The 17,227-nt window shown below is 37.7% G+C and overlaps 1 protein-coding gene across 4 annotated transcripts in view; it reads left to right on the plus strand.

Moving 5' to 3' along the window:
• The window catches only part of LOC139968800 (protein NDNF-like), an 88,437-nt gene that overhangs the window by 13,285 nt on the left and 57,925 nt on the right, over positions 1–17,227 (plus strand). The window contains exons 1-2 of one of the 4 annotated variants that reach the window (XM_071973210.1): positions 6,365–6,423; positions 16,699–16,783. The gene's annotated coding sequence lies outside the window, so the exon portion shown is untranslated. Of the gene's footprint in view, positions 1–6,364; positions 6,424–6,512; positions 6,533–12,608; positions 12,658–16,698; positions 16,784–17,227 lie in introns of those variants that run through there. The other 3 variants (XM_071973213.1, XM_071973212.1, XM_071973209.1) reach the window with 3 other exon arrangements.

Consider the following 17,227-nt stretch of genomic DNA (forward strand, 5'->3'; position numbering starts at 1 on the left):
TTACACATAATATATAGTAGTATTGTAGTATTTTCTTTACATATCCCTACATGTATCCTTTGGGGCAGTGGCTGAGTATCGGGTTGAGGTTGAAATGTGCTAAATTAATTATTTTTCATCGTCGCAATCAAAGATCACCTTTATTAGCTTCATTGCGACCTGATTTAATGTTTGTTTAGTAAGTTTCAAAAGCCATCCATCACTGCAGCTTCACAACATAGTTCGGAGATTAACATATGCCGACTTTATGCCGATCATCTGATGACGTTGCTCAGAATGATTGGCCTTTAACCCTCCTCCGATCTTGTCAGAATGTTCCAAGGTTTGCACATCAGATTCGTAGAAATTAATTGTAGCTGAAGTCACGCGACATCTAGATTGGTTAATTGTGCGTTGCAGACAGCGTCTTCCATGCTAAATGGATAACTTCATCGAACAAGACAAAACATTATTTTATCATGTCAGTTTCTAGCCAAATCACTATCTACCATTTCCCCTGGTGTTAATTCTTTCCCAGGGTCTTATTTTCATCGACTTACCCTGGGAAAGTTGTCTTCGAATTTGTACACAGTCATACATCCCTGGCAAATGATGAAGTCTTATTGATTTGGGTTGACGCGAAAATATATAAATTTTATATATATATATAGTGTTGTTCTTTATATATATATATATATATATATATATATATATATATATATATATATATATATTGTTATCGGCTTATATACAAGTTCCATGTCTAAGAGATATACATATGACAATTGTTAAGCCGTTATTATAATAAAAAAAAACTATATAGAGAGTGCTAGTTAGAAAATATTGGTCCATTTTTAGGATGCAGTCTTGCAATATACGAGAAAAATACTGCCGATGTTTGCATAGATAGCACGCATCAATGCTCCCATGTTCGGTTAACTTCAACACTTTCATTGTCAAACCATTCTGAACTGCCAACAGATGCTGACGTTTAAGCACGTCGTATACACATTATTGTTGTACCCGGAAGGAAGTCACGCAAAGATTTGGCTATCATGCTGATTTAAGTAGGAAACTACCGACTTCTATATATGGCTAGAGTATGATGCGCACTGTTACAAACCCATTGTTGAACGTATAGTTAAAACCTTCTTTGTTTAAAAATCGAACATGAATTTGATCGGGAAATTAAAGCAAAGAAAATCAACCCGGTTTAACTGGACCGCTCTGCTTTTATATGATATCACATACACGTACACAATCAGTTGTTCACATCATATACGTTTTGGTTTATTTATAATGTATGAAAACATTGATTTTGCATAAATTATCCAGTGTATTCTGGGCGGTTGAGGGTGAGATATCCTGGAGGCAGTATTTTGTACTGTTGCATGGTTAATTATTGCCGCAATGCGATAAACCTAGCCCACATTTACCTTTGAAAGCACATATTTTCCAATTCCTGATGACAGCTAATTTTGTCCTCCCTTCCCACCATCCCTCCCCTCCCCTTTACCATTCCCGCATTCCCCTTCCTATTATCAATATATAGTTACTGGCGAAGAATGAAACCCAGTTATATATCTTCCTGCAATGGCGAAAGCTGCCATTCAATCTGATCACATACCACGTGACATTATAGAAGCACAGATTATTATTATTTAAATCATTTTTTTCTCTCGAATATTCATCTCTATAACTGAAGACGAGATTTGAACCGGATGAGGAAAAGAAGTTACTTTCAGTTATACAATCGCAAAGTTCAAAATTGTGTTTGTCATTCATCTATTGAAAATCACGCTGGGAGTAGAAGTAGGGGTAAAATTGTAAGCAAATTTGATCTCAGAAGGGGACATTTAGCGACTGGTACGGATGACCCCGCTGTATCTTAGCTTTTTAATTAAATACCTGTGTCGTTTACTCACTGGACCAATTAACCCACGACGCATAAGATAAGTCGGTGTGTACATATCGTGACCTAGATAAGTAAAAGCACCTGAATATTCAAATTGACCCTCCATATGGTAAGAATGAATCCATTGTGATTACACAACTTCCGTGAGACTGTGTGACAACAAATGACTTTTTAATTGTGAAATATTAAAAATCGTAGATTCACAATAAATATTACTATAAATAGATTAGATTTTACGATGATGTATAGTAAATTTATTCGACTTGGAAGTAGGGCAAGGGTTAAGGTTAGCATCATCAGGTTACCTGCAGCAAAACCCCAAAATCGACAATAGGAAAATACTCACTGAATGACGACTACTTTCATTCCATTCACCGTCTCCAATAGACACACAACACATGGTTTTGACGGTAGTGCAGGCCTTTGTCCCCAGACCAAACAAACGATACCATAATGAAAAACAATGGAATAGATCAGAATTTGTTAATGAATTCACTTTATTTGTTAATTGTTAATGAAATGCATCTTGACCACTTAAGTTGGGTAAAATGCGGGGGAATGATAATAAAGCGAAAGAGTTATGGGGGTCTCAACAGAAACAACAAAGTCGTACAATTAGTATGTACAACATTTCAAACTCTCCCCATATTTCCGTATATGCATAACTTGTAGCCTATGTATGCTGGGAATAGTTAACCGGTGTCTATTGAACAAGCTGTGGTAAAATCTGCATGCAATTAACTAGCTCGTTTATAAACCTTTAACTTTCCATTGATTTATAATTTCATAACTGTATAAAGTATACGTGGAAGTAAATAATGATGCGCCTATGCACATTTATCATGGACAAGTTGACATTTAAATCCGTATACAGACTATATACGGCATATATAAGATCTGTAAATCTATCATTGATTCTAATCTACTGACAGCATGAACACGAATTTTGAGATGGAGAAAATAATAGAGGTTAATCAGTCCGAACGATAAACTTTTGACTCAACTCAAGTAAGTAGATAATGAAACATAATGAGTCGAGGGATGGGTGACGTCATCACAGCGTATCCAGGATGGATTACCCACTGGGCCTCCTGAAGTTCAGTATTGAACTATTGTGGATGATGACATTCAAATGATGACATTTAGTAAAAAAAAAAAAGGATATGGTATGGTTTTTAGTTTTCTTTCTTTCATCGTTTTCTAACGGGAATATATGATCATATATACTCGGATCACGATGGCGTAGGGTTACATGGGCTACAGTGAGTGGTTGCTATGGTAACCTGCTCCGTATAATGTGGTGCATGGGATATCACAAGACCTATTCAACATTACTGTAAAATGTGAAATGCAGCATTAGTTTGACATAACATGCTAGCATTATTCTGTATTATAGTGCTATAACTGTAGAACGTGGCATCACTAACCTAGCATACTATAGTGTGCAACATGTGACGTTAACATTACTGTAAACCGTTACATGGATATCTATGGTATAGCGTGTCATGCCCGGTCTACGTTCGGTGTACGCTACACTGCTGTTGCACGAAGTTGGAAATATTATTGCCCGGGATCATCCCGGCTGTATGCAGATCACATACAGAATGCTCCTTAAACAGTCAAACGAAAAGAAGAAAAAAACTTCTCCAACTTATTATCCCCTGTGGTAGTCCTCCCTTCAGTGGACCGCGCTGGATAAAGTGATCCCCTTCACACCCCTGGTAACCTAATGTCAGGTTCCAACTTGGACAGATGAACTAAAAACATTTTTGTGTTAACACAAGATGCGTAAATAAACACGAGGAGCAATTATACAATCTCATAAGGGTAGATTAACGTTTTTGCTTTGACAATATATGGGATCCCCATATTGGGTGGACTCTGACTTCACTTCGGCGCATGTAGAAGATTAACACCTCGCTTGGCATTTTTTTTTTTGGCTCAATTACTACGATTGTGCGTTTGTCAAGCCAGGTTCGCCTTATCAATCAGGTTGGACATATTAATGGACACCAAGTTTATGGTCAATCTGTAGCGGCCTTAACATTACGACGCGTCGAATTTAAACGCTTACATTTTTGTGGGTGAATTATACCACACAAGATGTATGCGTAAGACTATCGCTGTCAAGAAACTGGCATGATGCTAATGTAACAGAAATTACACAATTAATATCTAACCAATTGGGCCTCAGATGGTTGCCTTGATGCATGCCTAGGGTACCAGTTATGTTAGCAGAGCAGACATACGATCATAGGTTCCTACAGGGTTATCAAGTAACAAAGAGTTGCAGTCATGACTACCGTGTATATAGCGAAATGGTGGTGTACATCGGTATAATGTAAGCGATATTCCAACAGACGGTAATTAAGACAGGGAATCCTACACGTATATATGCATAGGCCTATACTTCTAATGAGAAATAAATAATCTTTATTAACTGAGTTTTTGTTTGTTTATATTGCTGAAGATAACATTTTACAGAATCATGGGCAAGTTATTTAATTTAAGGAATGTGTGAGTCTGTTTATAGCTCCATGGTCTAAGTTACTATTCAAAACTCCTAATGTATAAATACAAATATTTGAATTATCTGACAACGATGGTAGTAATGTTGCAAGTTTATGAAACCTTGGAAAATAACTCAGATACACGGGTAGCGCTATGGAACATATGTGTAGCCCATGTGTGTGTATAATGTTGGAAATAATCCAACCTTCTGATAAGGAAGAATTGTGGTGAGGTGATGAGAAAATAGTGGTGGTGGGTTGATTGGGGGAGGGAGACGCGAGGGTAGTGGAGATAGGGTGATAGAATGGTAGTGGTGGTGGGTGATGGGGTGCGGGTGTGGCAAGAAATGTAGAGCAGGACACGTTATAATATCATTTAATATACATTAACAAAGAAAATCTATTGCCGGTGCCGAACAATTTTCTTCAGTTGGCCTAGCTCTAATGTTTTTTTGTTTTTTTTTAACTTAACGCGGCATCATGCGCATGCTCAGTTACTAGAACGTTGTACTTGAAATACCGTTCTGAACTCGTAATTTATATATCTCATAGCCGCCGTTTTAAAGGTAATTTTTTATCACAACAAATGTTCGAATTCCAGGCTTCAAATTTTTACACCAGGTAATCATGGACTTACAAAAGTATTGTAATAAATTAAACGCAAATCATTTTGACGGTCGGGCGGCTTTTCTGTCGCACCCCATAAAATTTTATCACACAACGGTCACTATTAGATGATAAACCATGACGGTTTGTAAGATATGCCTGTCATATTGACACTTGCCATGTTATTCCGATATTCATATCGTAAAAACCTCTATCAAAATATTTCGGAAGATTTTGTTTGATTATGATGTGTCAAAATCGACATTAGATCTTCATCAACTATAAAAACCGCAACTGGATTCTTCAGCGATCACGGTTTGCTATATATACCGCGATTACTTAAATGTAGGTGAACTCGTTAACTCTTTGGAGGCTTGACTATTTTTAATCCGTTACCGGTAATTAGTAATATTCAGAAGTTAATATGCTCGAAAATTATATTTCTTAATGTTTCCAAAACAATTGGCAGCCTTATGAGATGTTTAAGTAAATGTGGGCTATGTTTTGTCGTTGATTGTAATAACTCATATATGGCTGTGCGTCAAAAAATTAGTAAAACACCGAACGGTATATGTAGGGAATCTTGTAGAGAGCTTCAATATCATATCATATGGCGCTGAAGAGCACAGGCTCATGCGTATATGTCAGTGCAAGTTGATTTGATTGAAGTTGTAGTATAAGTTGGAAAATCAAGAACAGTGAAAGAAACTTCCAGTCTCCACTAGGATTCGAACCAGGGCCTCCCGCTTTATATGCGGACACCCTAACCATATATATAGTCCCCTTGATCGAGACTGAAACCTTACGATGTTACGTCAATTGAGTTATCACTCGTGACGAGTCGCTTGAATCACAAAGCATCGTGTATGGATATCCTTTTATGTATACACACCAGTTTAACGGCGTCCTTATATTATTGATACATCAATTGAACGGGATCAATTAGGATAAACTTGCTCTTCAGAGAAAACCATATATTTGAGACCACTTGCTACCAATATATGGCCTGCTGTGTGGCGAAAGGGTCCCATTGTGAAAAGGTCTCTTCATCTTCAAGAATAATTGAGTCCGATAAATTGAAGTCTTCAAAACTTTAAGCGCAGTAAATAGGCGTTCATCTATATGTAGTCAGAACTATCGATTACCAACCGTTCCCGTCAGTACTCAGTTGAATCTACAACATTCTTTGAATATCCAACTTTTAACAATCTGACTCGAACTAAATTTACCAATCGATGTGTGGCTTAACAACTGATAGGGGTGAACGGTTCCAAAAGCCCAAACCGCTATCCGTTGGCATCTTTGTACAAGGAGTGAATGAATCTCCTAATATCTGGCGTTACGGTCATTTGAATTCACAGAAAAGGGTCGAAGTTGTAAGTGAGAGCGCGACCGTGAGAAGATGGGAACATGGTGAGATATTATGTTAGGAGCATTCATGTATTAATTCTACTCTAAATCAGAAAGTGTTTTCTCCTCTGAAATAAACAGCATTTACGAGTCAAACACACCAACATAAATGGTAAGATGCCACTTCAGTCAGTTCATTGACTTTTCAAGGTAATATCTCCGTGTTACGTATTTAGACATGTGAACAAAATATAAATTGTCTGTCTCTTACATCTGTCTCACAAAACATGTATTTGTAAACTCCTAGTTCTTTTTTGAAGAGAATACCAATACTTATCGTTGGCATTTAAAGCCCTTTCATAATTCCACATTATAGCCATCAGCTAATTTTAAATACGTAGTAGACAAAAGTCGTTATTGTTACCAAGTGGTTAGGCTACCTAAGTATCATATTATCCTACCATTATGTAATTTAGTAAATCACAAGCTAGTCCTTTACATGAGTATCTTCACATGAAGTGCATTAAAGCTTGTCTTTATTGTTCCTGTATGTGAACTATAAATTGTGTTGGACTATAGATTTTATCTCCTTTTCTTCTCTTTCTTTTTTTTTTTTGGGGGGGGGTAGTTAATTCTTTACTTGTTGGTATTTTTTAGACCTATTTTATGGAATTCGTCTCAATTAATCTTTAATATAAAGAATATTTTACAGGCACATCTGTAACATAGTAATCAGGTGATCGTTGGATTTGCTTCTGCTCTTAATCAAGTCTTACGAAAAATGCGCGTAACTTCATTTTTTTTTTCCACCACAAATAAGGCAATGACAAAATAAGCACTTAAATGTCAAGCAGTCTGCGATTCGTTTGCCGCGACGTCTTCATTTAATAATAAAAAGTCTACGTTCGTTGTCGCAGTCCCATGTCAAAACAACTGACGTTACATTCAACCAGCGTTAGAACTTTTTTTGCTCCGTTCTTACAGTGGCGCAAATTTACGGACGAATGCGTCTATTGTGAATTGTGACTTTGTGTCGGTTCCAAAAATAATCACCGCAAAATGTAAATCATTCGTTCATGCCAACTTGCACTACACGACAAGGTTTTCCGCTCGCCACATTAAGCGTAACAAAACTGTTTGTGTTTTCCTTCTGTTGTGGCCAGATCAGTTATTCACAAGAAAACAATCAAATAGGTAAACAGTTTACATGTCTACTGCCCTAGAAGATAACGGTGTCCAAGCTCGTAAACTTGTAGTTTTCACGGGCGATTACAGTCTGAGGTGATAGAACTGACAGCTATGTCCTTTTATACACTTAACTGTTGTCTGCAGTGTTGTTATTCTTGAAAGTTCCAAAGTCATAATGCTATACTTGTGTAGGACAATTTCATTATTTTCAGTGAGGACATACTGTATATGCTTGTTACTGGGAATAAATGAATTTGGGCGCCAAAAGAAAAATAGAAGAGGAAAAGGGAGAAACCAGATGTTGAATATTTATTCAACTTTCATCAGGTCCACGGCACTTTCTAGAGATTTTCATTGAGGGTTGTAACAATGACTTTCCAGGGTTGGGGGGGGGGGAGGGTGAGGGATGCAGGTAAAATACCGTGCCCCTTTAAAACATTTTCTCTCCTGTTAAAGGTGTTATGTACAATTTATTATTTTTTGGTCGAAAAGGTAACCGTTTATCATTAGACATATCTGACATTTGTGTGCGGGAATTAATTAAGATTAACAGACAAACGAACTTCTTCCTTGAGGCACAAGTCATCAAAGCTCTAGTGAATCCATTGTTATGTGAAACATTGAATACAGAAAGGCGTGTGTAATCTTTACAAATTTATTGTCATGTTGCGAGTGTGTGTGAGGGGAGGGGAGTGGAGTGGAGGTAAGGGGAGGGTGGGGCTCTTGGTTATATTAGGGATTGCAACTTATATACCGCCATCCCTTCCTCCTTCAATGTGTTGGATCTTCACTGGATTTCAGAATGGCCATGGCAGCTTGGAGAGGGAAATAGATTAAACCATCAAGGATTGACTCACATATCTTTATATAAGACGTGCTCTTTAATGATATTTTAGAAGGTCAAAACGTAGACGCGTGCCGATGATTTTAGTTCTATTGCTTCGAAGAAATCTTGAACTTATTGTTTAGAAATCAAACTTTAAGTAGTAAGAAATGTTTTGAAATTGATGATGCCTGGCTAAAACATGGTCGAGGTCAACTTTGGAGTTAGCATTAATCACCGTTCAAAGATTGATAGAGTAGGGTTAAACTGGCACATTATTATATAATTTAGTTTCCATTTTCCAATTTGATGTCTTATTTTGAATCTGAAGTTCGAGCAACACAACGCGACTCGGAGGCTATTGTAGTTATATAGGGAAGAGATATATACTTTCCATATCCGGGGTATAGGGGGGGGGGGGGGTGTCAGCTGACGAAACTTGGAAGGGTTTAAAGAGGCATCCCTGCGGGATCCAAATCAGGGAGCAACGTATCACGGACAGGGGGAAACGAGCCTCATTAATGAATCCGATATTTTTTATCATTATTGTGCATGGAATACAATAACTGTCCTTATATATTCTTTGCTAATGTTTTGGCTTTATAGCGCCATTTTGTTGTATGGATCCCTTCTGCATTCGTACCCATGTCACAATCTTCTCACTGAGGTTAAGCTGTTAACAATTCGTCATCGGAAAGCATAGTGTACCAGGCATTGTCCCCATGTATGGTTGCCTGGAGGGGTGGGCGGGGGTGGGGGAGGCATGCAGGGGCGTAGCGAAGGGGTTTTTGTTGGGGGGTGTGGAGAATTTGATTTGCCGACTGATCTGGAAGTGGTGACTGAAATGGGGGAGGGGTCTAAGGGTAGGGGGTCTACCCCTCCCCTTTGGAAAATTTTTAGTTTTGAAACGTCCTTAGATGCAATCTGGTGCATATTTTAAGTCAAATTTGATATGCCGACGGATCTGGAAGTGGTGACTGAAATGGGGGAGGGGTCTAAGGGTAGGGGGTCTACCCCTCCCCTTTGGAAAATTTTTCGTTTTGAAACGTTAGATGCAATCTGGTGCATATTTTAAGTCAAATTTGATTTGCCGACGGATCTGGAAGTGGTGACTGAAATGGGGGAGGGGTCTAAGGGTAGGGGGTCTACCCCTCCCCTTTGGAAAATTTTTAGTTTTGAAACGTCCTTAGATGCAATCTGGTGCATATTTTAAGTCAAATTTGGCACGGAAGAAGCTCCCGTTCTCCTTTTCTCTATTCAGCTTTCCTTCTTTCTTCCCCTTCCGCTCTCTTCACCTTTTCTCCTTTTGCCGACAGACCCAAAATTTGCCGACAGCGGCCAAATTATTGGGGGGGGGGTGTGACACCCCCACACCCCCCCGCTCGCTACGCCCCTGGAGGCATGGTGGTGGCAAGAAGATTTTGAATAACAAGTTGCAATCGTGACCTGGTCTTGGTTGTCACATTACCAGAGCTCTGTCGAATAGGAACAGCCGGACAAGGACTCCGGATAGGGTCAGTTGGGGGATAGTAAGCATAAAGGTGATTTAATTGGAGGGAACCGGTGAGCTCAGTACAAGCTTAGTAACATTATTTACCCACCATGGCAACCACAAATACACATATAAGTAAACTCCCATTGGCGCTACAATAACTGGCCTCGAAATATCTGTCTGGCAGTGAAATTTTGTTATTCCAAAAGAATGTAGCAAAATATTTGTTAACGACTTTTGTAATACAGTTTTCACACTTACGAAGAACAATAGATAGTATGGAAGATTCTACACCTAAGATGCGAAATCGCTAAGATTCAACCGCCCGTGAAGGTCGACTGTCTAGTGTCTCAACCACGTATAAATTATTAGTCGCCGAAGTCTTAAACCTTATATTTGTTATTTGTTCTGTTTGTTGTTCATGTCCTTGAGGAATAATTTGTCTCTAATATTGTTATAGTTATGTAAAGCACCCCAGCTTGTTGGCCTGGGCATCAGATATGTTATATTAATATGTCATCTATACAGTACTGTGAGCTTAATATTTAGCGCGTAAATTGTAATGCGACCTTTTGCGTTTGGTCGGCACTTTTAGCGGTTGTCCAGAGCTACTCGAAATAACATTATATTGTAATTAGTACAAATAAGATCCTTCTCTACGTTCTTTTAGGTTGTTTGGTTTCTTCATGGAAGTCTTACATGGTTTCTTCATAGTTTTAAATATTACTTGGTAACTAATGCTAATTTCATTTATGGTTATGGGATTTTAGTATATCTAATAAGACGAAAGTCAACCAAAAACTCCGTTTAGAGACAATTGGTTCCTTTCATGATCATAACCCCCCCCCCCTACTATTTTTCACACCCAGATTGACTTAAGAAATCAAGGAATTGTTTATGTGCACATACAATACAGAGTACCATATTCGTCTCGCCTCAAAAGGAGCAATTATGATTGTAATTAACATAACCATAAAGTAAAGTAATCAGAAACCTGCCTAAAGTTTCTATGTAAAGCACGGTACAACAAACTTCTCTTATATGAATGGATTGTTAGCGTCATGACTACATAGGCCTAGTTGGATTTTGTTCATCTCTACAATAACACATACGCAATAAACTAACAGCACATATTCTCCCTTACTGCGTATATATTGTAACAGGGCTGACTCCTTACGTCATCAAAGGGGGCAGGGCGTGGTAGGTATATGTAGGCCTATAGTTCTGATCCATTAACTGTTATCGAAACTAAGTCTTCAGGGCTTATGTAAGCCATTTCCTTTCATTATGCCATCACTAGACCCAGCCAAAGTTCTACTTATCATGTTTGAAATCATTCGAAAATTATTGAACATATTCAGTATTTAGGTAATATCCCTATAATTATGTCAGATGAGATTTATTACAAGCTGAACTCTCGTTCACATCTCAAATTGACTGTCGACGGTCAGTTTCCACGGACAAACGTTAAAAGTTCAAGGGCCAACCATGACCTTGTCCACTGTTGCTTGTATCATGACGCTTGCGCCCACCGGCTTGATGAATAAACGGCGGTTGGAATGGTACGCATTAACGCCTAAAATGTCTCCCGTAAAAACGTTCTAAAAATAAGTTGAGTAAGGTGTAGGTTGGTATGGTTAAGGAATGTGTCGGCACTGAGTCTACGATCGTCGATATCTGTAACACCTCTATTGCAAGTTTTCGAGTCAGCTGTCAGGTAGGATGTTGGTATTGTTGTATTGAACGATTTGCACTCAGTGAACGTACAAAAGTACATTTAACGGTAGAGTATACCCGCCATTTCGTTATTTAAGCTGTGTGTTAATACAGTTGGCGGTAAGGGGCTTATGTGACTTAATGAAGAGGATGAAGGTAAGGATTTTTCTCCAAACAATTTGTTCAGCGACGCATCCTCCAAAGGTTAACGCACTTGTCAACTAAGTTTTCTCAGATGTGCAACCTTTGCCTGAAAATGTACTGAGCCGTTGGAAGGTAAGGGGTTGCGGGGAGGGGGGGGGGGGTTATTGGGGTGAGTCTCCTAATTTCTTACACACTGAATATGTAATCAATCTGAGATTAGTTAGTGCAGGCCGTTTATACCATTTCCTCTCTTACACTACCGTATCGACATCATCCCCAGTCCCTCGTCCTTCAACAACTAACATTTTCAAACAAAAGCGTAGGGCCTAGATACAAAGAAATTTGACTTCCATGAGTTCTCCTGGCGTTCCGTAAAGACTATATACACTAATACTAGCTACCATAATGTTCCTTTCTCGAGACTTGTCTATTTTCCAACGTAGCGTGGCTTACGGTTAGGTTTGTATGTCCAGACAGCACAAATTTCCATGACTACATCGAGTAGAAAATTAGGAATCGATCTTTCTGAATAACATCTGCAGTGTTTTCAAATGTTTAAATATGTTACAAATTCCTTTTTGGTCAATCTCTGTATTGCGGAGAAGAGAATGATGTGGTTTCCCCGTTTATCAATACGTATATGGAATTACAATGCCTCCGTAGATTTCGCAGCTTCTGATATATTTACACTTAAAAACAATCAGATGCGCGTGGTGGTGAAGCCGTGGTTACCTTTCCTGTTATAATATGTATTTGGCCTTCACGTCTATCACTTTCAACGAACTTTAGGTGTTCATGTTGGAAACTTGCTTTTTGAGTACAATAAAAATAAAAATCTAAATCCGACAAATCGACAGAGGCCAGTTGGAATAAAAAATTGAGACAACCTTATATTGCATTCTACAACTCACATTCATCATCAACAGTCACTTACGTAAGTTAATCTTTCTTTCCATATTAACTAATTAATAATCATACAGATCTAGCCATTGTTATCAATCAATATACCATATCAAGACTAATGATCAAACATTGTATACAATGTACAAACAAAAAATTTCTTTGTTCGAAATGAATACAGTTGTTGAAAAACTAATTAAATCTATTAAGTGGTTTTCGTTCTTGTAATCACAATTTTAGTACTTGGAAAAATTAAAATGCATCACAGCTATTTGTGTAAAAAAGTATGAACCGTCACAGGAGGAAGTTTCCAAAATCGGGTAAAATAGCTTTCTTCAAAATTTAAGAAACTATACACAAGTGGTTGGAATCCAAGAAATCCTGTTTTCATTTGCATAACACCACATGACATTGAGCGAAGGTGAAATGTATTCCTTTTAGTTGACTATTTCCTTGCCAATTAGTTCTAGCTAAGTTCTATCTTGCGTCGTTACCTTAAACTATAAGTTAGACCCTACATTGAAGACGTCTATAAGCTAGACTAAAATAAGAGCTTGCTTTGTCAATATATAGCTTTAATTTAAAACTCACCACGTGACTAGATGGATTGCAAAATATGACATTGTTAGTATCTTGCATACATTTCCGTCTCGGTATGGTAGGAATACTGGCCATATTGTTATAATGCGTGACAAAGTTTAGTTTGTCGAAATATTACTCTTTCCTAAATGAAGCATTTAATACAAAGATGTGCAAATGGCAATCTTATGTTGTCTTCTGTTGGATAATATACGAGATTTGTAGCCAAGTTGTTCGAGAAAGTTACAAGCTGATCGCACCTTGCCGCCGAGTTGGAAGAGGAACACTATATTTTCGTGTTTTTGTTTTCTTTTATTACCGGTAATGTCTGTCGCTAATTTATGGATCAAATCTCGTCGAATACAACAAATTTAACACTCACTCTTAACCTAGAGGCAGGTCATATTAAGGCGTAGCAAGATTAGCCCATGTTAGACCGCAGTCGATCTTTGCAATTTGGTTGAAATATTTTGAAAGCAATATAGAGAGTAAGGAGGAGCGCGGATGCCACCACAGTGTGCCCACGTGCGCGACACAACGTATTGACAGGGTATAGTTATACCTGAGTGAAAACAAGCAATGATTTTTTTGTAGCCGACACGCGCAAACTATAAACATAAAATAATTGTAGTAGTGAAACACAAACTACTATAGCTATGACGTCATACTCACTGATATGGTAATCATGGTCTTTAAACGTGGAAATCTGTACAGAACAGAGATAGAGGTTCGGCAGCACTAAATGACTGGCTACAACCGACTATCGGAATGTCCCAGTCAAGACACGACGACTTCAGTGACGTGACCTTTCAATCCAAAATGTAAATCTTATCTTGTTTGATAATGTGTTAGTATGGAATTATATAGACTGCGGTAATGACATTTCGAGATCATTACTTGTTGATTTATTGGCGCGTAGTGTCATGGGACTGTTACTATCATGAATTTGATTTAACGGTTGCATAAAACGTCCCTGATCGAAGATTAAAAATAAAAAATAAATGAGTAAAAATAATTACTGTCATAATTAAACGTTTCTATATAGATGAGAATGATAAGGTCAGGTCATACACCGAATGGCATAACTGCTTCTTCAATCCCTTTTTAAGATGCTTTTAAATGCGTGGAATGCTTAAAAACACACGTGTGCGCAGACGACAGTGTAAATAAACGTATGTAACACCGGACAAGTAAGAATCAAAAGAACTCGCCATACCCAACTTTGAAACCAAACGCATGCTTGGTATAATATTTGTAGGCGTTACGTCTAGCACTGGGAAACGATAGATGTTTACTCATAAACAATGAAGCATTTGAGAAGAACGTTTTGAAATTAAATTTCATATTCCTCTAAGTTATATATGCCGCCCTCCTCCATCATCTTTCCATCAAGCTACCGCCCTCAATTTATATATACATATGCATACATATTACAATATATATATACAATATATATACATATATACAATATTACATATATACAATATTACATAATATATGCAATATATAAACAAATTCGGAAATAGGTTTGGAAGGACCCATAAGAGCGCACAATAATGAATGGTTCACTAAAAAGTGACCAAAAAGTGCTGAAATTGTTTGAGATATACCGTTTGATTAAACGCTGAATAATATGCGTCTATTATAAGCATTTTTTTGCTCAGTCTAAAGTTCCAAAACTTGGGGTACTTGTTATTTCTGACTATAAAAAAAGAGAAGGAATTTAATATAGGTTGAGCATTGTATGAATGTATCCTATACAGGTACACATACTTTATGTAGGCTCAGTTAACTTTTCAACTATATGGGGTTTTGTAAGAGACAAAGACAGGTAACTAATCCGGGGTAGGGGGAGGGGTGGTTTGATTTGACAACTGGGGTCGCTATAGTCGCTATCTGTATGACCATCTCCCAACAGCAACAATACCCTTGCTAGAAGCGGTGGTACCCTGTCGAAAGTTAAATGAACTGTATAGTGCCAGTCAACTGAATTGTGCATTATTTATTAATGCTACCCTAAATGTTACGAAGTAAACATCTCTAGAAACGGAAGCCGATAAGTTCCTGAGGTATATCTGCTCCTGCACACGTGTCTCTTCTTTTTCGTAGAGAAACAGTCGTCAACAAAATTTTGGAGAAATCAAGGGTAGGGCATGTATTTATTATTAATAGTAAACATGTAAGGAAAGATTTCAAATCTTTTCATTCCTTCAGCCGGAACAAAGACCATCTCAAAACTTGAAAATCTCCGCCATTGATCCGACCACATTAGATACTTACTTTTACACAATCACGCATTGTCAAGCGTCCTCTTTGACAAGCCACGACTTCAATAAGGTGATAGGAAGTGGTTTTTAATAAGTAACGAAGTGTTTCTTAAGTGTACAAGGTTAAAAGGTCTAAATACATAATAAATTACATGTGTTATTAGATGGGTAGAATTAGTTGGCTTCAGTGCTTGCAGCCTTGCAGGGACTACATAACATGCTTGAAATGCTTTGGGTTGTGACTTATGACATGTAAGGTCTATGTGTGAAGAAATTCCAACTTCAGATATAAATGCACCGCGTACAGTTTGCTGATCTACATGTATTCAGCCTCCCTTCCCATCCTCTCCTGCCTCTCCCTCCCCATCTCCCTATATTTCTGTATACCCGACTTCACACCGACCATTGATCTACTAGATTTAGAGAACAATCCTAATTTGGTATACTGGATAATATTCTCGAGATCACGCCTTGCAGTCTACTTCACTCATTTGAGATCCTAGTCTATTTATTAAAATACAGTCTACTTGTCGGATGCCGCTTCAAATAGGTTTCTCTTCTCCGGGTAACTCCCTAACAGCTTACATGGTGGTCACCGGAAACTGCCATTTCTGTTTCCATAGTAACTGTGAATGGAACTGGTCATGTTCTCACCGATTTGTCACGATATTATAATTTAAGACTGTACCCAGCCACATAGAAGCCCTCTGTAGACATTTTCTGTAATTAGTCATTAATTACGTACGAGAATACTGGAAACAGAGAATACACTGTATTTCATTTTATTTTTTATTTTATTTTTTAGTGAGGGCCGGGCAGATAATCGAATCGACGAATGAAATAAACCCACTTGAGGCCTAATTTCCTCCCACGAGATCTTTAAGGGCGTTGAACTTTTCATGAAAACCTTTTTCATCCGAAGGTCATTCTCAGAAATTGGACAAATTACATCCTTTTCGCCTTAGTTTACCTTTTGAAATGGTGTTATTGTCTTGTTTGATTCATGATTCCATTTGAAGCTGAAAGTTGGGTCGAACGGTCAAATTAAGCTTCCTGATTGGTCCAGAGATTAACGCCCCGATTGTGTAGTAAATTTGTAAGCGAATTGACCAATAGAATATAGTGGATGTTGAAAGATTTAGGACATCCAATAAAAACCCAACGCACCCTTGGCCCGAAAAGGTTAAATGGCAATTACTATTTTTTTATTCCCTAATTTTGCTTTATAGATTCAAGGACTACTGGTATTCGATAGTTACTTTTCATCTTGGAATAAAGAAGAGAAGATCAGAATCGAGTCTAGAGATTGGAAAGGTAAGTTAGTGCATAACAGTGAACACAATGAGTAGAGGAATATCATAACAGGGAGGGCAGGTGAAGCTAAATTGGTTCTCTTATTACAACACCAAGTTTAGGATATCTTTTGATAATGAGGGCGTTTTAAAAGTTAAAAGTCAAACTATTACAAACGTAAAACTATATATATATATATATATAGTTTTACGTTTGTAATAGTTTAAACATCTGAACCTCATGACGTAAAGGGGTTGAATCACTAATTCCAACACAGAACATAAGGTCAAACCTGAGCACTTTAATGTGACCCTACATAACAGTTTTACAAAGCATGATGTTTTTTTTTAAGAACAATGGTGTTGATTGTCCGCCGAAGGGGCTCTGTTATTTCATGTTAAATTAAAAATGTTTTGGCTGAGTTAATAGAATTTATAATTATGGATTACCATTAACATTTAGGTC

The sequence above is a fragment of the Apostichopus japonicus genome, chromosome 6, assembly GCF_037975245.1.
Source record: "Apostichopus japonicus isolate 1M-3 chromosome 6, ASM3797524v1, whole genome shotgun sequence".
Taxonomy (NCBI): Eukaryota; Metazoa; Echinodermata; class Holothuroidea; order Aspidochirotida; family Stichopodidae; genus Apostichopus; species Apostichopus japonicus.